Source organism: Otolemur garnettii, unplaced genomic scaffold (assembly GCF_000181295.1).
Source record: "Otolemur garnettii isolate 467f Iridium unplaced genomic scaffold, OtoGar3 scaffold00034, whole genome shotgun sequence".
NCBI classification, from domain to species: domain Eukaryota; kingdom Metazoa; phylum Chordata; class Mammalia; order Primates; family Galagidae; genus Otolemur; species Otolemur garnettii.
Genome location: NW_003852429.1, coordinates 1,461,995 through 1,487,419, shown reverse-complemented (window position 1 = coordinate 1,487,419; position 25,425 = coordinate 1,461,995). Strand labels below are relative to the sequence as shown.

General features: G+C 37.3%; 1 long non-coding RNA gene across 1 annotated transcript; it reads left to right on the top strand.

The window, feature by feature from the left end:
- Positions 1–249: 249 nt before the first annotated feature.
- On the top strand, positions 250–24,325 carry LOC111725237. Its single transcript, XR_002773350.1, has 3 exons — positions 250–266; positions 6,060–6,063; positions 24,273–24,325. It is a non-coding gene; the product is annotated as an uncharacterized LOC111725237 (long non-coding RNA).
- Positions 24,326–25,425: the final 1,100 nt, after the last annotated feature.

Here is a 25,425-nt window from a genome sequence, read left to right as displayed (position 1 = left end):
CTTGAATTAATTTTGGTATCTGGTATGAGATAGAGGTTTTGTTTCATTCCTTGTCATGTGGCTATCCCGCTTTCACAGGACCATTTATTGAAGGACGTCCTTTTTCCAGTTTATATTGTTGTCTGCTTTGTTGAAGATCAGTTATTTGTAGGTAGATACTTTTATTTCAGTGTTCTCTATTCTGTTCCATTGGTCTATATCTCTGCTTTTATGTCAATATGGCACTGTTTTGATTACTATAGACTTGCATTATAATTTGAAGTCAGGTAACATGATGCCTCCAAAATTTTTTCTTTTTGCTTAACACTGCTTTGGCTCTTCAGGTTCTTTTTGGTTCCAGATGAAGCTTAGATTTATTTTTTTTGTATCTGTAACATATAATGTTAGTATTTAAATTGGGATTATGTGGTATCTATAATTCATGCTGAGTAGCATGGGTATTTTAACAATGTTGATTCTACTGGTCCATGAGTGTGGGGTGTTTTTACAGTTGTTGGTGTCATCCATGATTTCTTTCATTGGTGTTTTATAGTTCTCTTTGTAAAGCTCTTTCACCTCCTTAAGTACATTTCTAGGTTTTTTGTTTGTTTGTTTGTGTTTTGGAGACAGAGTCTCACTCCGTAGAGTGCCATGGTATCATAGTTCACAGTAACCTAACACTTTTGATCAAGCAATCCCCTTGCCTCAGCTTTCTAAGTATGTGGACTACCGGCACCCACCACAACACCTGGTTATTTTAGAGATGGGATCTTGTTCTTGCTCAGGCTGATCAGAAACTCATGAGCTCAAGCAATCTGCCTGCCTCAGCCTCCCAGAGTGCTAGGATTATAGCTGTGAGCCACCATGCCTGGCCTTCTAGGTATTTTTGAAATGAGATTTTTTTTTATTGCTAGCTGGCAGTATGGTCATTCTCACCTTCTAGGACCATTTGTATTCCCTGGCTTATGGCCTCCTTCAGTGTTTAATCCATCAGTGGCAGGACAGGTCCTTCTGCTATTTTAGTTTCTTCTATTCTCTCCTCTGTTTCATCTCTTTCGCCTTACTCTTCTACCTTCCTCTTTGGCTTTCAAGATCTTATATACCTTGGTCTCATCTTACCTTAAGGTCAACTGATTGTAACCTTAATTACATCTGCAGAATCTCTTCACAACAGTACTTACGGTGTTTGAATAATCTGATGATGGGAATCTTAGGATGGGGAAAACTTGAGAAGTATGACTTCCATAGATAATCATCAATAGTTGTGCTACGTACAGGGTATATTCAGAGCTCTGCACCAAGGTCTAAAGACTACACTTAAGATCACTGAAATTATCATGGCAATGCCTGTCACCTTTAGGAATATTTTAGCCACCATTGCAACGATTACGTTCAGCATCTTTATTCCTATCATGGCTGGTATTAAGAATTTTGATTCTTTGGGTGCTAAACAGCTTAGGAAGGGTATTTATAAAATGCACATTTAAGCTTTATTCTTTCTTTTTGTAGCCTCCTTGTCCTAGGACACAGGCAGGAGTCCCTGGGCATTTGTCCAGAGAGCAATCTAATATAAAAATACTCCGCATAATGTTTCCCCTCTGACAACAAGTCCATTATCCTTGAAACAATCTCCTATACATCTATGTTTTTTCCCTTAAGAATGAGTTCTTCAGAGGCTCCTTGGACTCTGGTATAAACAGACTCCTGTTATTCCTTCTCCTGAGATCTATAGGCTCTCCCAGATACATCGAAGTCTTAGGACAAACATAAAACCAGTCTAAACTGAAATCCCTGCTACACCATGCTGCAAACATGTACATTAGAACTTCCATTTTCCTCAGATTTGGACTATAATTTGTTTAAACTTCCAAATTCATGATCCCCATTCAAAGCCTTCCCCATGGTTTCTGGAAATTACTCCCTAGGTTACTTCTTCATGTTCCTGTCCTTCCCCTCCTCTACGTTTGTGTATGTTTATCAGTTGAGACCTACTTTAGCAGTGTGTAATAGAAATGCAACAGCAAGCAAAGACAGGTTTTATTCTTCTCAGTCTAGCTACACAATGTCCTTGTTTTCTCAGGCTCTGTTCCTCTTTCTGGTCCTCCTTACCCCCTAAGCATACTGCCTTTATCTGCCTCACCTGCTATCTCTTGATCACACTAGCTGCAGAAAAAAAAAAAGAGGAGTTGAGGAAGAACCTAAGTGAGGAAACTGAAATCCCCATTGGTCCACCACTTGTGTCTCATTTGTGAGAACTGTGTACCTGGGCACATTTTTATGCTCCAAAAAAAAAAAAAAAAAAAGAGGTTCTTTTAGTAAAGAAGAAGAAAGAGATGTGGGTATTAGGCAGGTATTAACAATCGCTGCCCCAATGTGTGCCTTCTTCTAATTTAAAATAACTTGATCAAAGAGGCCTGTCACTTATCAGTTTCTATGAAAGATCACTCTACACCAAACATTTCAAGAATTTAATAATTTTGCTGTTGCGGACCCAGTCTAGATCCTGTCTACTGTGCCAGATGTCCCAACAGCAGAAATAATCATGCAAGACGTGGATTGAGAGTACAAGCTGCAAGATTTTGCTAAAGATCTGAGGCTTCATTGCGAATGAGGCAGTTTCTTGCCAGCCCCACTTGTTATTTCTTCCTCCTTGATACACACAATAGGGCCACCCCATCTAAAATAGAATTTCTAATGCCTGTGTCAGCTATTAATATTTTCTCACATTTACTAACCTACATGGTGCTTTTGATATGACAAATTTTAGCAAAAAGGAAATGTACATACTCTACATACACTGTCCAAGTAACATTATATTCCAACATTCACATATTTGCACATAATTGCCATCTCCAAAACATCAATATTACAGTCCATATTGGGAAAAACTATTTTCATGCCTTAAGAAACATTATTTAAAAACTATTCTCCTGGAGTAAATAGATTAAAAAAAAAAGATAAGGGTGGGGCAGCGCCTGTGGCTCAAAGGAGTAGGGTGCCGACTCCATATGCTGGAGGTAGCAGGTTCAAACCCAGCCCCAGCCAAAAACTGCCTATATATATATATATACTGTGTACAGTAGCTTAAAAGAGTCAGAAACCATTGCATTAGAAGTTAAGATACTGAGGCTCACACTCTTAATCCCAGCACTTTAGGAGGTTGAGTCAGATTTCTTGAGCTTAGGCATTCAAAAACAGCCTGAGCAAAGGCAAGACCCCTTCTGCACATAATAAAAGAAAAATCAGCCAGGTGTAGTGGTGCACATCCGTAGTGCCAGGTAGTTGGGAGCCTGAGGCAGGAGGATTGCTTAAGCATAGCAGTTTGAGGTTGCAGTGACCTATGATGCCATGGCATTCTAGCTCAGGTGATAGAGTGAGACACTGACTCAAAAAATTTTAGGAGACTGGGTCCTGTTTTTTGCTATAACACTAAGAATGACTGCTGTGTAAGAAGTTAAAAGAGTCATCTCTGTTTTGAATTTCATGTTCCTCTTCTGTAAAATCCAGTAGGACAAGATGATTTTTAAATTCAAAAAAAGTTCTCAATTGTGAGGGAACAAATACTTGTAAACAAAAGCTTTAACAGAAAGGAGGAAGATAAGCCAAGGAAGACGTGGTTGGGAGGAGAGAGCAATAGAGAGGGATATTGCAGCCCCTATGGCCCTGGTCTCCATTGCTGTAGGAAGGAACTAGGCATGATTAGAAGTAGAAGCTTGCAAGAGGTGTGCTAACCTTGATTGCAGGGTAGCCCCAGCAACCTCTGCAGTAGCCTTTTATTGAGACAGTACAAGACAGGTGAGGGGAGTATTAGACAATGACTATTTGCCTAAGGATTGCCACAGGCTGGGGCTCTTTCTCCACAATGAGCACCTGCAGATGAATTGCCCAAGCGTCTGCCCCCCAGCCACAAATCATCTTGCTCAGAGGTCATCTGGCTCTTGGTGTCCTCTACATTTTCCCCCTCTAGTGTATTAAAGATAAGGGAGAAAATCTGTTGTTGGTTACTTCAGCCATTCTCCTTACTGAGGAGCTTTCCTTCCTGCTAAGTAAAAGAAACAAACGGGCATATAAGTATAACAGAATTATGCCAAAGGAACTAATCTGGGTATAAGGGAAACTATTTTAGCCAAACTGGGCATAGGGGAAAACGTGTCCCTTTTGTGCTAATCACCACCCAACTACGTGCTACGGGTTGACCCATAGGGCCCATGACACTTCCATGGGAAGTATTAACCACCACCTGAAGTTATGTTAGGTGGGGAAAGGGCTACACAGAACTCAGATCCTTTCCAAAGAGCAGTATAACTTTAAGTAAAGATCACATGCCCAACTGAAACAGATATAAATGCAACAAGTGAAATTCTCTTACCTTGACCAGTATAACCGTTACCCCAAAGCCTGCTGTTTGAGGTCTTTGTTGTCATAACCTTCAAAGGTTTAGAAGATGCATACTAAGCTTACCTGGGGCTTGTTATTCAGCCCAAAATAATGAAATCCTGTATCACTCTTCCCACTCTGCATAGAAGCTCCAACTGCCTCTTAGGGAAATAGGACACTGACCGTTCTTACCTGCTTCCTCTTGATGCTGGACGGTGATACAGGAGAGGCAGCTAGAGTTCTCACAGAGGAGATTGATGCAGGGTTTCTCTATTATGAAATTACATAGGCTCCAAAAATCAGGATCCTGTGAATAAAAAAAAAAAGTCAGTGAAAACAAATTTGTAAAAGCTGTGGCAAGGTTTCCTGCTTGTGTTGAGGCTTAATCCACTGGTAACCACTGTTTCTCTTGATGTTCTGTAATAATATGGACAAAACCTCAACCCCAATGCAGTACCTAACCAGGCTTCCACTCTGACATGTCAGGTTTTCTATAAAAAATAGGTTGTTGTATTGGAGAGGATGGTGAATGAATGAGAAACATCCAAGGGCGTTCAGCAGCTATCTTTCTGACGTTGCTGAGATTCAGAAAATTGAGAGTGAAAAGAGCATTATGATCATGTACTTAGGACTATTATTCAAGGGGAGGAGATACTCCCCCTTCTGTTTTTCTAACATATCTTCTAATGTTTTATGATGTCACTCAATAATGGTCTGTCCTTGAGAATTGTAAATTGTAAGGAATACCATGAGATAATTGAATATTCCAAAAAGATAGAAAGGTATTTAACTTATGAGTAGAATAAGAAGGTGCATTATCAGTTTTGATGGATTTAGGAAGACCCATGTAATGTTTGTGTAGTTCTGTTAGAAAGGAACAGTCTTTCTAAAAAGAGTATCTACTTGATAAATAATTCCAGTTGGGGAGTGACTAGTGGCTATAATTATTAACCGAATCAGAAATCTGACATCAACCCATCTAATTCTTTTGATGCAAACTCTTTTTTAATTAGCTGCAGTTCTTCCTTGGCTTCTGGAGTGAGTGAACGAGGACTATTTAAGTCCAAAGATCCTTTCAGAATTTTGAAAAGATTAGACAAATCATAGGTTGAAAGTCCTAAAATAGGACATAACCAATTAATATGACCTAATAGCTTTTGAAAGTCATTTAAAGTAGACAGGGAATCCAATCAGAGTTGAAAAACTTGTGGAAGAATTTGAGTTTGAGTCAATTTATATCCTAAATAATTATAAGGAGGTATAGTTTGCACCTTTTCTGAAGCAATTTGAAGAATGTAAGACTTTAATATACATACAGCTTGTTCACATATTTCCTGCAAAACCATCAAACTCTAATGTGCCAAAAAGATGTCATCCATATAATGAATAACATAGGCTATACAGTATCTCTTTCTAAGAATCTGTACTGGTTGATCGACAAACTGTTGACACGGTGTAGGACTATTCAACATACCTTGTGGCAGAACCTTCCACTGGTAACACTTGAGAGGCTTCTGCCAATTATAGACAGGATCAGAAAAAGCAAAATGTGGTTGGTCTTCAAGATGCAGGTATATGGTAAAAAAAAAACAATCCTTTAAGTCAATAACATACAAATACTAATTGGAAGGAATCATAGAGGGTAAAGGAAGTCCTAAATGCAGGGGTCTCATGGGTATAATAGTTTTGTTAACTTTATGAAGGTCAGTGAGCATTCTCCAATTCCTTGATTTCTTTCTTATCATAAAAATAGGAGAATTCCAAGGGCTGGTAGAGGGCTTGATATGCCTTTCCTCCAATTGTTCCTTTACTACTAATTTTAAAGTATCCAGTTGTTCCATAGTTAACGGCCACTGCTCCACCCACACTGGATTACTACTCTTCCAGGATAACCTGAGAGCATATTTCGGGGCAGTGGCCTCTATGCTAAATTTGACATTTGCAAGGAATTAACATGAAGAGATGGTATGGTTATCACAGCATTCCATTGCTGGAGCAAATCATGACCCCATAAGTTAATAGTAATGTCAGCTATATATGGTCGGATTTGGGCATTCTGCTTATCTGGCTCCAAGTAGGTCAAAGGCAAAATACTCTGAAGATTGACTCTAGAGTTCTGATGCCAACAAAAGTAATATCAACAACTTGTTTTAGCTATTCCCTGGGCCATGATTTAGAGCCATAACCTAAACATCAGCACCTGTGTCTAATAGGCCAGTAAAGGTTTTATCCTTCAGAGTAAGAGTCAATTGAGACCTACTCTTATCAATAGATGTTTGCCAGAAAATATGGCTTGTATTACCAGGCTCACCAGTATGTTTTTCCCCAGTACCTTGTAACTTAATGGGTGGCAAAAGTAGCAACTGAAAAATCTTTTGTCTGGCCAAAATTTGAGTTGGTTGGTTTACTGAGAGATCATGATCTGTATTTTCCCTAAGTAATTACCATCAATAACACCGGTGTGGACGAACATTCCCTGAGATGCTAATTCACTTTTCCTGAGCAATAATCCAACAGTATCTGGGGGCAGAGGACCACACACTCCTGTTTTCAATTCTTTTGCTCCCATGCTGGGAAGTAAAAGGACATTTTCATATGCCAGTAAGTCTACAGCAACACTGCCTGAGGTGGCATGTAACAGAGACTGAATAAAGTGAAGTTGCTGGTGAATGAGTATATTCTCAGACCTGTATTCTTTGCCTGAGGGCTCCAGGCTGGGCCCACCTATGATAAAGATGTTCCTTTTTTATCAAACTGATAGTGGCACTCGCCCAATGGGGTGCTTTCTTACACCTGGGACAGAACCACTAGCTGTAAGTCTTTTGGTCATTGTTTTTTCAATAGATCTTCCCTTTCCAACACTCTTTTCTCCTATGTCCCAATTTTCCGCAGTTATGACATCTAGGACCATACAAACTGACCCCTTCTTTTAAAGCGGCAGCAAGTAAATTAGCCTTGTGGGATTCCATTCCTATATCAGCACATGCCCCCTTATATTCATCTAAGGGAGCATTTTGTGCTCTCAAAGGTCACAAGGCCTTTTGACACTCAGAGTTAGCATTCTCAAATGCTAAAGTTTGTAAAAGCTTGTCTCTGAGCTCTGGCTGGGCAACAGCCTTATCGACTGCAGTTTTTAATCAGGCTAGAAAATTGGTATAAAGTTCATTCCCTGACTGCATTATCTTAATAAAAGATTTAGAGATATCTCCAGGAGCCTGAACCTTTTCCCAGGCCCTAAGACAAAACAGCCTTGTCTGGACTATGGCTATGTCATCATACTGAAGTTGATTCGGAATTCCCAGCCACTGACCAAATCCAGTGAGTTGTTCTGATGTTATAGGGACTCCTCTCTGCTGGTTTTGGTGACTCATCAGGTCAGCCTCCTCCTTCTACCAGGTTTTGAACTGTAAATACTATCTGGATTCAGGTATAGTTATGGATATCATGTCCCAGTCATAAGGAATGAGCAGCTGCTCTTGTGCAAGCCCTTGTAACAGACCTCTAGAAAATGGGGGTTGCATACCATACTGTGCCATGGCCTGTTTCAAATCTTTCAGAACTGCAAAGGTGATCATATGGTGATCAAAACGTTGGCCCCCTAGAGGGTGTTGTGGATCGGGAGGAATATCAGTGACTGTAACCAGAAAAAGCCCCAAAGTGCCTTCCCACTTAAAGTCACCAGTTTTATGCCCTTCTAACACAGCCTTCATAACAGAAGTCATAGGCAGTTCATTTACATAGGGAGGTGCTGAGGGCAATATTGTGTGCTCTAAGTTGGCATTTCTGATGGTGAGACTACTTACCTGGTCTTCCAATTGTTTGATCTTGAGCAACCATAATGGCCACAGAGGTAATTCTTTGCTTATTTGTGTATCATATGCTCTTGATTCCCAGTTCTTCTTAGGTTCAGATTCCCAATGAACCTCGGTATTCTCCTCACTTTCAAATTCTGCTTGAACATCACCTTCTTCATCAGTTTCTAATTCTCATGACTTCCCAAACAGGAAGTTACTCGTTGTTTTCTCTAAATGTCTTTGCTTATTTACCAAAGACCTCACTTATTCTGAACAAGGTTCCCTAGATTCTAGATCAGATGTCCTCAAACTATGGCCCATGGGCCACATGCAGCCCACCTAGGACATTTATCTGGCCCTCCGGGTGTTTTTGCTGCCTGTCCTGCTTAGCAGCTGATTTGCCCCAGGGCTCGCAGTCAGCCCTCCAGTGGTCTGAGGGACAGTGAACTGGCCCCTTGTTTAAAAAGTTTGAGGACCCCTATTCTAGATTGGCCAAATGTCCCGTTTTCTCTGAGCAGTTTCCCTTTGGACTTCCTCCCACTGCTGGAGGCCTCACTTACTTTTGAGTATCACTTTCCCCTTTGGTCCTTGTCCTTGGTGTCCTGTTGTATCTTGCTGGATCTGGCAGATGTTGCAACCCCTATGGCCCTGGTCTCGATTGTGGCAGGAAGGAACCAGGCATGACACAAATTAGAAGTGCAAAGTTGCAGGAGATGGGCTAGTCTTGATTGCAGGGCATCCCCGAACAACCTCCTCAGTAGCCTTTTATTGAGACAGTACAAGACAGGTGAGGGAAGTATGGGACAATGATGAAGTGCCTAATGATGGCCATGGGCTTGGGCTCTTTCTCCCCAACAAACACCTGCGGACAAATTGCCTGAGCATCCACCCACAGCAGCAAATCATCTTGCTCAGAGGTCATCTGGCTCTTGGCGTCTTCTACAGACAGAGGTAAGGAGAGATGGGGAAGGAAGGAAAGAATGAAGGGGAGGGGAAGAACTGCTAGCCTAATCACTCAGTTCTAACCGGAGAATAGGGATAACAGAAGGAAAAATGTAATTACCTTGTACCCCCTCATTTGCTGGTGGATAGGCAAGTTGTTCTCTCTTGTTGATCAGTTCCCCTGAAAGACTTGGATACCTTCAGTCTCACATCTGTACCTTTGCCCATTCTTTTCAGCATGCAGACACAATTGCCTATCAGTGAGCATTTCTCCCTCCACCACCGTGCCTGCCTTGTTCCTAGCCACGCTTCCAAGTTGTCACAGGAAATGCCACCTGCGTACCTGAGTTTTCAACCCTTTGCTTGCCTCCAAAATTCATACCCATTTTGAGTTATGTGCTCTTCCACTGTGCTCTTATAGTTCCTTCTAGCAAATGTACCCTTATACCTGGATATATTTATTTATTCATTTTGTAAAGCTTTATGTCAGCAGAGTAAATACTATGAAGGAAAACACTGGTATAGGTAATAAGGTCAAAGATAAATAAGATAAGTGTTGCTTTCAAGGACCAAATAGTCTACCAGGGGAAATAAAGGGAAAGAAACATGTTATATGAGGGATATGCACATGATTCTGTGGGAACTAAGAAGAGGAGGTATCTAAATAAGAGTAAATGATTCAGAGGAGGCTTTCCAGAGAAGATTTCTAAGGTGAGACCTAAACCATAAGAATGGTTTATCAAAAGGGAAGGTGCTAGCAGGGACGATAAACAGAGGACACAGCACAGGGAAGGGAGAAGAGAGACAGATGGCACAGCTTGGGCTGGGAAGAAGTCCCTCTGTTGCAGGAGAGGGCTGTCCTGATAGTGGTGAACAAGTGAATAAGAGACATGCGTGGCAACTCTGGTGTGCAAAGGCCAAATTTATCCTAAAACTGAGGGAAGTCGTGGAGAGGTTGGATGGGACATAATCATTCACACAGGGTGGCTATAAAATATAATTTAATTTTTCTATGAATGGTTGATTTAAAAAGTAATACTAAACCATAATTATGTATTTCCTTCTTTGTCTTTCCTCCTCGACTTATGAATTCATTTAAGAATGGAGATGATGTTTTATTTGGATCTCTTCACTTAGCAAAATTTCAGCACAGAGTAGGTAGTCATTTAGTAAGTGTCTGTCGAATGAATAAATGAATGAAAAAATGAATAGAAAAAGTTGGATGAAAGGAAAAGTGAGCTCATTAAATACATTCAGAGATGTGGTTAAACTGCAGACAGAAAGGAAAAGGCTACGAGGCTTCTCTGTCTAAAAGCGATAATAAAACCGAAGCCTCCCAACTTTGAAGCTGCAGTGACTTGAGGCATGGAGTTACTTTTTAAGGCCTTAAATTTCAATGTAAAATACCTTTGCAATGTAGTACATAGAAATTGTTAATAGGTTTAGAGAAGAGACACATGTGAATTGTTAAAAGGTGTTTTCTTTCTAATGCTAAATACATTAGATGTAAATGGTATTTTACTGTTGATATTTTCAATTAAGATAAAAAGCATCCTTTGTTAAGTCAGGTGCATTACTTGAAATAAGCATTTGTGCCTACATTTTGTGTCACATTTACATTTCTGGATATTAAATCAGCAATATGGCCCATCCTATGCCATTTCTAGAAAGGTGTCTAGAAGTAAGTTGTAACCAGCTTTCATATTTTAAATTTTAACCGTATTTTAGGATGGATAAATGCATGCAAATATAGTAAGTGGAAAGTTGCTATCATCTCTTAATTAACCATATCGATGAAAGCCTAGTTATTCAAGACTGTAAATCCCTAAGTAAGATTGAATCACGTATTTTGTGTCATAAGAAAAGAAGCTGCCGGCCTAATTCTTAGAGAATAAACAATTTCAAGGTAACTGGTTTTGAAAACTCACACCTATAGACAATAAATTTTATATATGGTTTTAATCTTTATTACAAGGACCTTCAAATGCTTTGTGGACAGATTAATCCTCATAACCTCTATTTGGGAGATGGCAAGTGTTGTCTTCATCTGATAGAGTGAAAAATTGAGTCATCTAAGATCTTGGCTTGTATCCAGTTAGCAGGAGCTGGAATGTGTAGGGGAAGAGAAAATGGGCCTTAGATCTATTGCCGCTTGGCTTAGCGCCTCCGTCACTAAAGTTTGTCAGCCAGTAGTAAATTATAAAACTAATTCCCTCCTAAAGTTCATTCTTGACAGATGTTTTCCCATTGATAGATTTCAAAATTTATACATTCCAGGGAAGAAACACTTTTTCTCCTCCTAGGATTTCCTCTAGTTGAATTTGAAAATGTTGTTGGCAAGCGGCACCTGTGGCTCAGTGAGTAGGGTGGCGGCCGCATATACCATGGGTGGCGGGTTCAAACCCGGCCCCAGCCAAATTGCAACAAAAAATAGCTGGGCGTTGTGGTGGGTGCCTGTAGTCCCAGCTGCTTGGGAGGCTGAGGCAGGAGAATCGCCTAAGCCCAGGAGCTGGAGGTTGCAGTGAGGTGTGATGCCACAGCACTCTAATGAGACTCTATCTCTAAAAAAAAAGAAAAGAAAGAAAGAAAAGAAATGTTGTTGGCAAAAACTATGTTGCTGGTTCATTTTTAAAAGTTAAATAAATGCACATCACTTAATAAAGCTTATATTATAAACCTTTTCCTGCTTTGAACTCATATTTCAAAAAGCAATGAATTAGGATATCAAATACATAGTCATGTAAAATTATAAATATGACATATGTATGGTGAAAAGATACATGTATGATGAAAAACTTAGCAAGGCCAACACCCACATCCACCCAAAGAAATATATTACCGAAAACTCTGAAGCCTTCTTCCTTCATTCCCACGTTTACCTACTGAATGATGTTTATGGTTTCTTTGATTTCTTTCTAGTCCTACCATATGTGCGCCAATCCCCCTAAACATAAAACAACATCCTGTTGAGTTTTGTCTACTTTTGAATTTTATATAAGTGCGATTGTATTGTATATATTCTCTTTTGATTTGCTTCTTGTTATTTTAACTCTAGTACCTAAGTCCGTTATGTACCTACCACAATTTATCTTTCCATTTCAGTGTCAATTGATGTTGGGTTATTTACTTCTATTGTTATTTATTTATTTTTGCTATTACAAACATTACTTCACTGGAAATTCCTGGAAGTAATTCTTGCCTTAGATTGGGTTCCCATGAAAGCAGAACTTGTTATACTTGTATATGGATAGTTTATTTGGAAAAATGACCTTAGGATGTTGGAGCAAGGAGTCATAGATGCAAAACAGAAGAGGAATCCAATAGCGAATGTTGCCTTTGAGGAATGTATGTTTGTATGTCTCCAAAATCCATATGCTGAAGACCTAACCCCCAGTGAGACTGGATTTGGACACAGGGTGTCTAAAGAAGTAATTAAGGTTAAATGAAGTCATAAAGGTGATCTTATAGGATTAAGATCTTTAGAAGAAGAGACATCGGAGAGTTGTCTCTTCTCCCTCGTGGGGACACAGTGACAAAGCAGTTGTTTGTAAGTCAGGGAGAGAGCCCTCACCAGGAACTGAATCAGGGGACACCTTGATCTAGAACTTTCAGCTTCCAGAAATGTGAGAAAATAAATTTCTATTATTTAAGCCACTCATTCTGTGGTATTTTTTTTTTTTTATGGCAGCCTGACTAGACTAAGACAACGTCTGTTGCATTGGACAAAGGTGTAGTGAATACCTGTATTTCACGTTGCCTTGGCATTCATTTTGAGGACAACATTAACTATCTCATACCAGAAGAAGGATTTAGTCATCCTTGATTCAGTTTTCAGACCTAAGCATGCTGCCCATTTCTCAGTATGTTTGATCTGATTTTTTTCTTTAATATGTTTGATCTATTTTTTTCCCTGTGTAACTACGTCCTGATAACTGCCTCCTTATGGGACTATACAGTTATTTATTTATTTTTGCTATTATAAACAGTGTAATAGTGGTGGAGATACAACCAACTGGATTCACTACACTGGCACTCCACAATCTGCATGATCCTTGCAGAAATGCTACAGTGACCACTCTCCTGTGGGAATCATGCCTGTGTGCTCTGAACCTAACAATTGAAATTCCCTGTGGGAAACCTGCTTGGGTAACACCCTGGACCACAATAAATGCCTCAGCCCATAGGATCACATCTCTCTGCTTCTGCATCTGCTGGTTGAACGTAATACCCCTGAGACCTTCCTATCAGCCCTTGTTAGTAACCCTTTTTTTTGCAGAGCCTGTAAGCAATCAACTAATTATGTTATTTCATGATTTTAATTATGCTGTCTCCTCTGTGCTTAAACTGACTGACACATTGGAACCTAACTTTTCTCCCAAAGATCTTCTGGAGAGTTGTTGTCTTGACATGAATCTTAAACACAGATCAGATAAGAGCAACAATGGCATCTGCCAGTGTAAACAAGTTTTTTGTGTGAGGGACACTTGGTCATGGGTCAGATACTGGGGCATTAGGCAATCGGGCAGGATAAATGAGTGTCCAGTGAAAGGGACACTGTAAACGTTTGCACCCAAATCCTCTAGAATTCCATCAGGGCAGGGCTAAAGTTTATAGTTACTCTCAATAGACAGATTTCAAGACCAAATTAGAAATAAATCAAGGTGATACCTTCTGGGGGAAATCTTCTGAAAAATTAGATTGCAAAATAGAAATATAAGTGAATTTATATTATCTCTATGTGTACCTATGTAGTTACTTCAGTTGGTACACATTTTTCATGTAGATTAGCATTAGTCTAATATTGAGGGGTTCTTTTTTTATTTCTTATAGGGTTTGTCTATTAGAGACCACTTCTTTAGTCTTGTTTATTTGGTAATAGCTTAACTTATCCTTTAACTTCTGAATGTTTATTTCGCTAGATATAAAATTTTGGGTTGATAATCTTTTTCTTTCAATATTTTTAATGCAATAGTCCCCCTTATTAGATATTTTGCTTTTCACAATTTCAGTTACCAATAGTCAACTGTGGTCTGAAAATATTAAATGGAAAATTCCAGAAGTAATCCTTTCATTAAGTTTTAAATTGCACACCATTCTAAGTAACGTGATGAAATCTCTCACGGTCCTGCCTGCACCACCCTTCTTGGGATGTCAATCACTCTGTCTGGTGTATCTATTTTGTATGTTGTATGTGCTACCTGCTAGTTGGTCACTTTGTAGCTATCTCAATTATCAGAGTAACTGTTGAGGGGTAACAGGGAGTATGTTCAAGCAACCCTTATCTTACTTACAATGACCCCAGAAAGCAAGATTAGTGATCATGGCAATTTGAATATGCCCAAGAGAAGCCATAAAGTATTTTCTTTAAGTGAAAAGGTGAAAGTCTCAACCTAATAAGTAAAGGAAAAAAAAAATATGCTGCAGTGGTTAAGAGCTGCAGTAAAATGAACTTTCTATCCATGAACTTTTAAGGAATAAAAAAGAAGTTTGTACTAGTTTTGTGGTCTTTCCTCAAGTTGTAAAAGTTATAGTCACACTGTATGATAAATAGTCAGTTAGGGTGGAAAAGGCATTAAATTATGGATGGAAGATGTGAATAGAAATGGGTTCTGATTGGGAGCAATGGGATTTGAACTAAGAGGTAAATACCTTCTTGAATATGATCTTGCAATTCGATACCTATTAAGTCATAACATCCAACATTAACCAACCCTGTCAGGAAATATGTCTCATATTTAATTGAAATATTTATATTTAAACTTTATTCTTCAGTTTTCAGTGTTGATAAAGAATGCATCTTTATCAGAGATGGGCTTGTTCCGAAAGCAACGAGACTCAGCTTCTTCACATCTCACTTGTATACCCCCTTCCAAGGCCTTAGTAGGGACCCTAGCCTTGTGCTACATGATCATACATGTTCATAAAAATTCTCAAAATTAAGGTATTTTAATTGCACTCAGTTGGACTATCACTTGTGTTCATATTTGCGGTTGTGATGCTTTCCCTGTGTGTTAGATAGAAGCAGAATATCCATGAGCATTTTTAGGTTCCAACTAAAGGCAAGTTGAATGTCAGAGGCATTTAATTTTGATGAAGTGGGCATATTTCTATGGTTCACAGTCACTTTTCTGTGAAGCTCAAGGGTTGCTAGTCAGAAGTTAAGACTTATTTCCATACTTGCCACTAGTGACTTATCTATTGTTATGAAATAGAGATTTAAGACCAGACATTGTAAAATGATGAGCTTGCCCTTTAGCAATTACCAATGGACTTATGTGGAAAATGGGAATAAGTGAGAGTTGAAGTGTTTGGGTCCAGAAGTTTATGTGTGGAAAATCCTTCCATTTGTCAGACACGTGAAATTATAAATAGGGAATTGGTTCTCACCAATTCCTATTCAGAATAGAAAATCTTCCTCATCAGGAATACTTAATAACGAAGCATACACAATTATCATCATATCAATATATATTTATTCTTTTTTTTTTTTTTAAGATGTACTCCCTCTTTGTTGCCCTGTGTAGAGTGCCATGGTGATAGAAGTCATAGCAACCTCAAACTCTTGGGCACAAGTGATCCTCTTGCCTCAGCCTCCCAAGTAGCTAAGACTATAGGTGCTCGCCACAATGCTGGGTACATATATATATATATATATATCCTACTTTTAAAATTTTTTCTTTATATATTATACTTTGAACACCACCTCTATATCTATCTATCTACATGTATATATTTTTAAGGAGATAGGCTCTTGCTCTTGCTCAGGCTGGTCTTGAACTCGTGACTCAAGACTTTCTCTAATTATATAGGAACATTGTCATGTGATGAGGTAAAATGTAGGAAACATAAGGGTATGCTATATCTATAAAAATATTTTTTAATGTTTATAATACTTGTGAGTTTTAAAAAACTTTGTAATTTGTTGTGATTTCTGTTTTTTTTTTTTTAAAAATGTTCTTTTACCTAATTTTTCCCCTTAGAAGTGTCGCCCAAATTATATAAGTTTAAGGTCCCACAAAATTGATATTATATTTGCTGATTTGCACTATGTGTGTTAAGTTAAAACTTCAAATCCATATAGTTCAAAAAATTGGGTGATTGGTGGGATCACGTCTATGGTTTATCCTATAGGGTTACATGTGAGTCTTTTTAAATGTAGAATATAAATATCTTAACACAATAACTAAGAAAATGACATGAAGGCTATGTTAACCAGTTGGATGAAAGTATTTCAAATTGTATATGAAAACACCACACTGTACCCCATGATAGTATTAATGTACACAGCTATGATTTAATAAAAAAAAAAAAGAAAAAAATTGGGTGAGATAATCATTTTTTAAAACTATATAGAAACAATGCAAATTTTTCATATCCTGTAGTAATCACTTATTGAAAAATCCTACTTTTTAAAATTTGTGTTTATATAGTATACTTTGAATGCCGCCTCTATCTGGTAGAACTTTTTATGATCTTGGACATGTATACTTCTGCTGTGTAACATGGTAGCCACAAACCTAATGTGGCTATTCAGCACTTGAAATGTAGCTAGTGAGACAGGACTGAAATATCAACTTTATTTAATTTACATGTACATAGCCAACCATGGCTAATAGCTCCCACACTGAACAACACAGTTTATATCTTTAATCAACCTGTGGATTGATTCCTAATGTCTTATCCACATCTCTACCTAGTCATTGAGTATTGAATTCTATGCATTAAAATCCTAACCCATAACTACTGTGCTGTATATTATTCAGAAGTTTCAGTTTTATTTTCCAGTATTTTTCAAACCAAATATTCCTGTTTTCTGAATATGCTGTAGATATTTTTATAAGCAGGTCTTATTTATTATGTTTATTGTTGGCAGATGCTAGAAAGCTCAAACAGGTTTGTGGAAATTCACCACTGAGATGTACTTTTCAATATGGTACAATCAATCAAAGAATGCTTTGTTTGGGGGAAATGATGCATAGAATCCAATCAATATTGACATTCTGTTTTCCTAAAATTTGTGCTTACTAAAATGAGCTTGATGAAAGTTTGACACATTCAACAAATGGAGACTTTGTACTGTAGTAGAATTAATTTAATAGCTCTTAGTGAGATATTTCATAGGCTTTACAAGTGTAGAGTGATAGACAGGGCAGATGCAACTGTGACCTGGCCCCTGGAACAGGACTGTTTTCGTCCAAGAACAATTCCTGGAATGTAACAGGAAACTGCCCATGACCATATAGCTAAGCTAGGTATTTCTCCAGGCTTCCTATTAGAGGAATGACTATGTTTTATTCCCCTTCAGGAACAGGAGAAAATCACTCTGAAAACCACACAGAAGAAAAAGTATATTTAAAACAAATGTGACTTCCCTCAGATATATGATTCTTTATAGAATAATCTGCAGAGAGCTATGGCAGCAGCAGGAATTGGAAACCTAAACAAAAAGAAGAATGAAAGAGCCATCTAGATGTGAAGATACGGAATACTGCAAAATCATACTGAAATTCAGTAGGAGTACTAAGCAATCTTTTAATCTTGAGGCCCACAAAAATTTACAGAATCCTATAGATTTGAGTCAAGACATTTTTCATTGCTATTTTTTCTGCATTTTCTTAATATCCTATGTTTTTGTGTACTGTTTTTATGCCACTGGATCAAAAGGATACAATTATTTTTCTATCAAATATAGTATTCCCTGTGTATATAATGCTGGATATTAGAATGAGACTGAAATGGTTAGGCAGACATTAAGGTATCTTCATTTTAGTTAATTGTCTCCTTAAGGCAAGTTTTCATTTAAAATGAACTTCACTACTGGGTGCACACAAATTCAGTTTGCTTTAAAAAAAAAAAAAAAGAAACAGTAGTAAAAACCCAAAGTAGTAAAAGCTTTTTTAGAATCTTAATTTACCTGATTTTGTATTTTGATATTGTTCTTGGTGTGGGAACATTTGCTAATTTGGGGGGCAGGATTCATAGTTTATGTAGAAATATAGTTACTTTCATCAGAGTTATAAGTAAATATAAGACAAATACTAACATTGTGCTATTTAACAGGTTTAAAAGTTTAAAAACATTGGTACCCGTCTCTAGCATAATTAAATAACGAGAAATTTTAGAAGGAGAAATGAATATTTGTCAAACCAGAGTTACACTTTTAGTGGGGGAGTTACACTTTTAGTGGGGGAGTAAAGTTTTATATAAGGCTGAGAGTTCTAATAATTGTCAAGCACTAATATTTCATTAGCTATGAAAAAGAAAGATTTAAAAAAAAAACAGCCCAGAAAAAATACTGTCAGAGAAGCTAAGGAAGAGGTGCTTTTACAACTTCCTTTTGCATTAAGATTTCATAGATATTAAAAACGCAGTAAGAAAATACTATACACAACTTTATGGTAATGAACTTAAAACAGATGTAATGGACAAACTCCTAGAAGGACAAAAATTACCAAAGCTCACTCAAAACTACACTAGTACTGAAGAAGCTCCATGTCTACTAAAGAATTAAATTTTTATTTCTTAACCTTTCTGTAACTAAAGCTCTAGGCCCATACAGCTTTGCTGGTGAATTCTTTTTTTTTTTGGCTGGGGCCAGGTTTGAACCTGTCACCTCCAGTATATGAGACTGGCATCCTATTCCTTGAGCCTCAGGTGCCACTCCGCTGGTGAATTCTTCAAAACATTTAAGGAGGAAATGCCACCTACACACAGAAAACTGAAGAGAATTGAAGTAAAGAGACACTATCTTTGGCTTCGTTGGCTGTTACATAAACATCTTGCAGTGCTCTCTGCTCAGGAGGGCTGTACCATGCAGAAACATAAAAATATTCATCAAGAATTATCTCCTAAAATATATTAACCATGAATAACTAGAAATTCAAATGAACAAATAATACTTTTTATAATTTTCCAGTAACCAAGACAGTGTAATATTAAAGACAGACAAACTGAACAGAAAAAGGAATCCAGAAATATACCTATGCACATTGTCAACTGATTCTTGAAACAGGTGCAAAGGCAATTCAATAGACAAAGAATAGTCTTTAAAAAAAAATCATGTCAGAAATAATGGATATCCCTATACAAAAAAAATAAGAAAGTGAAATATGATCCTACCTCATACTATTTCAAAACTTAACTCAAAATTTATCTCTGGTCCAAATATAAATTCTAAACTATAAAATTTAAGAAGCATATGAGAAAATGCTTGAGCTCTTGACTTAGGCAAAGAGTTTTAGCTATGATGCCAAAGCATGATTCATACAACAAAAACGTGTCAAATTGGACTTTTTCAAAATTAAGATCTTATGCTCTTTGATAGACATTCTAAGAGAATGAAAAGATAAGCTACCAATTGGAAGGAAATATTTACAAATTATATTTTTGATAAAGTCACGTATCCAGAATACTGATACTCTTAAAACTGAATGAGAAAATGAGCAAATACACCCAATTATATGGACAGAGTTTTAAACAGACAATTCTCTAAAGAAGATACACAAGTAGAAAATAGGCATGCTACAAGATGCTCAACATCATTATTAATTAGGACAATACAAAATAAATACAGAATGGGATGTATTTGCACACATATTAGAATGCCTAAAATAAAAGAAATGATCATATCAAGTGTTGGAGGCAATTTGGGGATACTGGAACTTTGCCACATTGCTTATGGGACTGTAAAATGATTCATCCACTTTGAAAAACCATTTTGGAAGTTTATTAAATAGTTAAACATATACTTACATACAGCACGGCCATTTGAATTCTAGATATTTATGTAAAAGAAATGAAACTATCAAAGATTCCTGCCTCATGTTGATAGCAGCCTTACGTATACTAGTCAGAAACAGGGAACAACCCAACTGTCCACCAACAGGTGAATGTATAAACAATTGTGGTTTATAAAATACTGCTCAAGACTAAAAATTGATACATATTTTAATATAGAAACATGGATGAACCTCAAAATAATGATGCTAGCCAGCAAATACTGAATAGAATACAAAAGGTACTACAGAGAAGCAAATCATTTTGAGATGAGAGATAGTGGAAACTAGGGGGCTAAAAAGCAGATCAGACCGTGTTGCCTGCCGTTCTCTGTAAATGGCATCAGTCTTCATTTATTTGCTGAAGCCAAATACTTGGGCATCTGCTTGGACTAACTCTCTCCCTTGCTCTTTCATCCAATTATTTATAATTTCTTTTCTATCTTACATATAGATATATTCTAAATACATCTTATTTCTGTCCTGTTTTCTCTGATTCAACAGCCTCTACTTTGGTCAGGTCTTCCTTATTTCCTGTGGGTAGGTACTCCCTAACCATCCTCCCTAACCGTTCTCTCTATGTTCAGTCTTCTTCCCTCTAGTCTGTCTTCATGCAACAAAGGGGATTAGTGACCTGTACGGAGCAGGGGATGGAGTTCCTACCCCAAGAAGCAATACAATATTTTGTATTGTCCTAATTAATAATGATGTTGAGCATCTTGTAGCATGTCTATTTTCTACTTGTGTATCTTCTTTAGAGAATTGTCTGTTTAAAACTCTGTCCATATAATTGGGTGTATTTGCTCATTTTCTCATTCAGTTTTACGAGTACATTCAGTATCCTGGATATGTGACTTTATCAAAAAGAAGATAGAGCTGTGGTGTTTGATAAAGGAACACAGCCACTGCTGAACCATGGCCTGGAGGGAAGTGGGGAAGCAGATACTGACCTCACATTCCTCTCCCCCTTCAGTTTCCTAGTGATGTCTTTTATTAGGCAAACCCAAACCAGGCATCAGAGAGTCCAGGGGTACAGTCCACAAAGGTTGGCATCCTCGGGCACAAAGCAGGGTGAAATAGAGAAAGGGTGGATCTGGAGGGGCAAACAGAGCCCATGTAAGCACATCCTTCTCAGACAAAAGACTGATCATACTATTCTCATGAAATAATAATGAAATTGAAATATTTCATGAATAATCGTGAAAGTAGCTTTGTGAATGTTTTGGAACAGGAGCAGACCTTTGTGCCCACCTTCAAAATTAAAATGTAATACTTTTTTCTTATCATTGATATTTAGTTATAGGGAAAGCCTATTTGCTAAATTAATGATAACTATAATTTTTTTTTTTTGAGAAAGTGTCTCACTTTGTCACCATCAGTAGTGCCATGCCATCATCATAACTCACAGCAACCTCAAACTTTTGGGCTCAAGTGATCTACTTACCTCAGCCTCCCTAGTAGCTGGGATTACAGGTATAAGTCACCAGGCCTGGCTAGGTCCGGGTCTTGCTCTTTTTCAGGCTAGTCTTGAATTCCTGAGTTCCAGCAATCCATCTGCCTTAGCCTCCTAGGGTTCTGGGATTACAGGTGTAAACCACTGCACCCGGCCAGATAACTATAATTTATTAACTGTCTAGTATGTGACAGGTACTCTCCTAAGAATTTTGTATGTATTGTCTCACTTAATCCTCTAACAGCTCTATGAAAAAGATACTATTTTCAACATTTTACTGATAAGGAAGCTTATCTGTCTGCACATTGGTGTTACATTACATATGCACAGTCAATAATTTTACGTGAACTTACTAATACTTGTGGGAGGAAGATATGAAGCAAAATGACAAATTAAAGAATATAAATGATCTCACCTTCCATCCCACTCTCAGTAATGAATGAAAAACTAGAGTTTATTTATTTTGTATTGTAGGATGTGACCCTAAAAATACACACCAACTAATTCTCTGGTACTCAATGGAAGAAACCAGGCAAGAAGAAAACTGGCTCTTATGAATTATTAAGAGATGGTATCTTGTTTTCCACGATGGCTCAATTTGTGTTATTATTATCATCTTATGCACTGACTTTAAAAGCTAACCCTTTGATAAGATGGCTTAGCAATTAGAGCCTGGATTAAAATGCAGGCTGATTATAAAAGCCTGTCTGATTACCCCCTCCTTGCTCTTCAGCACCAACCTATGCAGCCTCACCAAATAAAAGGATAAAAACCATTGACTTACTTTTTTCATTCTCTCTGCAGAATTGTGAGCTTGAGATTATTTCCTTTTTTTTTCTCAGTTGGCTGTTACTTAATATTTTTGAGTGCTTGCAACTTGAAAGGCAATGAAAATTTTATATATCCTGCCATTGTCTTTTATTAGCATGATTTTATGAAGGGATACACTTCTACAACAGTATTCATATTTTACAGTGTAGGATATGTCAAATTTCTATTGGTTATAAAAGGTTTATTTCCATAACTTACACAATATATGTTAGAAAATACGTTAGCATTTTTAAGATTAGTAGCATTTTTTTCTCTATTAGCTTTCTTTGTCTAGACATTATGAACAAATATTTAGTGCTCATAATCTAACATTGTTTGCAATGCAAATACATCCATATTTATCTCAGAAGATATTTTTTTCAAAAGAAACTGTTAATAAATACTGCATTCTAGTTAGAATAATCATATATTCCTGTTTGACTCCACATTCCTGCTTTCAGAATACGTTTCTAATTCATAAAGCACAACAAACATATCATTGCTACTTATTTTTAAGCTTTATCTTCCATGTTAAATTGAACATTCATGTATTTTTTATTTGTATCTAAGCATGCCTAGAGTATACCTGCAAATAATAAGCAGTGAGTAAATGATTGCTGAAAGAATGAATGTATTTACTCAAAGACAGCTACCAAGATTTCTTCTGAATTTTCATTGATTCCATTTATATTTGACCTAGGAAATCTATACTGTTTATATACAGGAAATTAATTAAACTCTTTTTTTAAATTTCAAAGTGTTACGGTGGTATAAATATTTGTGGATACGTGGATCACTTTTATAATCCTTGTGGTTATAAGTGTTCCCGTCACCCAGATGGTATTCCCTAGACATGCTGGGAAAGTTTTTCCCCACCCCCTCCTCTCCCATCCCAACTTCTTGATTTCTGTTAAGTTTCACTTCCCTTTAAGCATGTGTGTGTTCTTAAGGTAGTTATAATTTAAAAGTGAGTACATGTAGTGTCTGTTTTTCCATTCTTTAGTTGCATCACTTAGGATAATGGTCTTCAGTTTATCCAAATTGTTGGAAAAGGCATTAAGTCATCCTTCTTCATGACTGAGTAGTATGCTGTGTGTGTGTGTGTGTGTGTGTACATACATACACACTGCATCGTGTTAATCCACTCCTGAATTGATGGGCATTTAGGTTGACTCCACATCTTTGCAATTGTGAATTGTGCTGCAATAAACATTTGAAGACAGGTGTCCCTTTGAAAAAATGACTTCTTTTCCTTTGGGTAAATACCCACTTGTGGGACTGCTGATATGTAGTTTTCTGAGATATCTCCTTACAGTTTTCCATAGATGTTGTACTAATTTTCCATCAACAGTGTATAAATATGCCTTTCTTTCTACACACATGCTGGCTTCTATTATTTTTAATAAAAGCCATTTTAAAAGGTGTAAGATGATATCTGATTGTGGTTTTAATTTGGATTTCTCTGATGACTAGTGATGTTGAGCATTTTTGGATATATGTTTGTTGGCCACTTGTTTATCTTCTTTTGAAAAGCTTCTGTTCATCTTTTTTGCCAATTTTTTGATGGAGTTATTTATTTATTTATTTATTTTTTCTGGCTGATTTGCTTGAGTTGTTTGAGGATTCTGTTTTTAGCCCTTTAGCAGACATATAGATTGTAAATATTTTCTCCCATTCTGTAGGTTGTCTATTTGCTCTGTTAATTATTTCCTTGGATACAGAAGCTTTTTAATCTAATCAAGTCCCACTAACTTATGTTTGTTGTTTCTGTGATTGCCACTGAGGTTGTCTTCATAAATTTGGTCCCTGGGCTGGTATCTGGAAGAGTTTTTCCAACATTCTCTTCTAGCATTGTTATGGTTTTATGCCTTACATTTAATTCTTTTATCCACTTTAATTAATTTGTGAATGATAAGAGATGTGGATCTTGTTTCTTTCTTTTGAATGTGGCTATCCAGTTTTCCCATCACCATTTATTAAATAGAGATTCTTTCTATTTTTGTCCACTTTGTCAAAGATCATTTGGCTGTATGTGGATGGTTGTACATCAGAGTTTTCTATCCTTTCCTTTCGTCTATGTCTCTATTTTTGTGCCAATACATCATGCTGTTTGGGTGATTATAACCTCATACCATAGTACAGTGTGATGCCTCCAGATTTGTTCCTTCTGCTTAAGATTGCCTTGGCTGTTCTGGTTCTCTCTAGCTCCAAATGAAGTGTAGAATCATTTTTCTAGATCTGCAAAATAAGAAATTGCTATTTTGAAGGGTATTGCCCTGAATCTGCAAATGGCTTTGGTTACTATGGACATTTATTTTATTTTGAAAGTTTATTATGTTATTTATAACTTGTAAGTTTTTTTTTCTTTTTTTTTGAGGCAGAGTCTCACTATGGTGTCCTCAGTAGAGTTCTGTGGTGTCGCAGCTCACAGCAACCTCAAACTCTTGTGCTTAAGCGATTCTCTTGCCTTCAGCCTCCCAGTAGCTGGGACTACAGGTGCCCACCAGAACACTTGGCTATGTTGCAGTTGTCATTGTTGTTTAGCAGGCCTGGGCTGGGTTAGAACCCACTAGCCTCAGTGTATGTGGCTGGCACTGTAACCACTGTGCCAAAGGCACCAAGCCTGCTATGGATATTTTAACAATGTTGATTCTATTGATTCATGAACATGATGTTTTTCTATTTCTTTGTATTCACTGAAATTTCTTTCCCTAGTGTTTCATAGTTTTCTTTGTAGAAATAATCTTTCACCTCTTTGGTTAAGTATATTCCTAGGTATTTTATTATCTTTGTAGCTATAGTAAATGGTATTGAGTCTTTGATTTGGCTCTCAACTTGACTATTATTGATGTATAGAAATGCTACTGATATGTGTACATTGATTTTGTATCCTGAGCCATTGCTGAATTTCTTTATCAATTCCAGGAGTTTCTTGGTGGAAACTTTGGAGTTTTCTAGGTGTAGGATCATATTGTCTTCTTTTCTAATCTGGATACCTATAATTTCTTCCTCTTGCCCAATCGTTCTGGCTAAGACTTCCAGAACTGTATTGAGTAAAGCTGTTGACAATGGCCATGCTCGTCTTGCTCTAGTTCTTAGTGGGAATGCTTTCAGCTTTTCCCCTTTCAGTATGATGTTGACCGTGGGTTTGCCATATATGGCTTTGATAACTTTCAGATATATTCTTTCTATGAGTTTTTATTGTGAAAGGTGCTGAATTTTGTCAAATGCTTTTTGTGCATCTATTGAGATGATCATGTAATCTTTATTTTTGCTTCTGTTTATGTGTTGAATC